The following is a 1,291-nucleotide window of genomic DNA, read 5'->3' on the forward strand; positions in this document are numbered from 1 at the left end:
GAAATAACGGGTCCCAAGAGAGTGACAAACATACAAAAGAAGTAGAGGAAAATGACGATAGTAAGGGTGAGGAAAGAAAAAATAGCAATCCCCCCTATGTTGTTCCGGCACAGTATGAGCATTACATTGATAAATCAGCTAATTTACAACTCTACTGTGCATAAGAATATAAAGCTAATATTCCCCCCCCCTCCCCTTAGGGAATGGTCAAAAGACAACTTTATTCAGTTTCGGTATTTTCCTTGTTTGTTTTTATGTCTGAGTAAAGAGAAGCATATCGACACAATAATGGTCATTTAGTGATGGGATAAAGTAAGACAGACAGACAGACAAAAACAATAGAGGGGAAGGTAAAGAAGTAGGACCTACCAATGGCGCCTCTCAACCACCCACTTATTTTCCTTGCAAAAGTGAGACTGAACCTAGTTTTGAAAAATCAACTAAATAGTTTTACACCAATTGTGAGAGAGATATGTCACACGAGGAAATCCCTGCCACCAACTTTTATTTTTCTTCTTCTTATGATATGGAAGAAGAGAGCTGGGAGAGGTGGTGGGGGTTGGCAGAGCGGGAAGGAGGGGTGGTGGGGGTGAGTTGGAGATGGGCGCCGGAGGAGGGGGGAGGGGGGAAGACAATGCAAGGGTACTTATCAACTCCCAAAGATTTGCCCATCTGTTGCTTGCGATTCTTTGTTGAGATGAAAACGTCTCTTTGTAGCCCGTTACAACGGCGCAAGAAACTTCTTTCTTTCACATTGCTTTTATTTTCTGGCTTTCTTAGAAACTTTTCGCTTCGCACTACTAAATTCTTCGACCGATTAATCTACAACAATGTCAATACTTACACGATTTAAAAAAAATAAAATTTGAAAGACCTTTGGGCTAATGTTGATCTCCGATGTATGATTTTGTTAAGTTGGTCGAGTGGGTCTTGAAGACTTCATAAACACAACATAAGTGACCGTTGACAAATAACGTCAGCTAAGAGTGGGGAAGGGCATGGGGGATTGAAAAGTTGATAAAAGTTGACATGGGGGAGGGCGGGGTTTTTACATAGTCGACGTCAACCATGATGCTCTAAAAGATTGGCCAGAAAAGAAAAGAAAGGAAGAACAAATATTATAGACCACATTTTCTTGGCCTGAAATTAACACAGTTTTATATATACATTGACTGGCGTTGACCAGATGACAAGGACATGTAGATACTTGAGGGAGGCATTGAACTGCCAAGAGCAAAATGCTCGCAGCTAAAGAGATTTGAAAACAACAACATATGTATATATATATATA

This window comes from Aplysia californica, unplaced genomic scaffold (assembly GCF_000002075.1).
Source record: "Aplysia californica isolate F4 #8 unplaced genomic scaffold, AplCal3.0 scaffold01721, whole genome shotgun sequence".
Classification (NCBI taxonomy): domain Eukaryota; kingdom Metazoa; phylum Mollusca; class Gastropoda; order Aplysiida; family Aplysiidae; genus Aplysia; species Aplysia californica.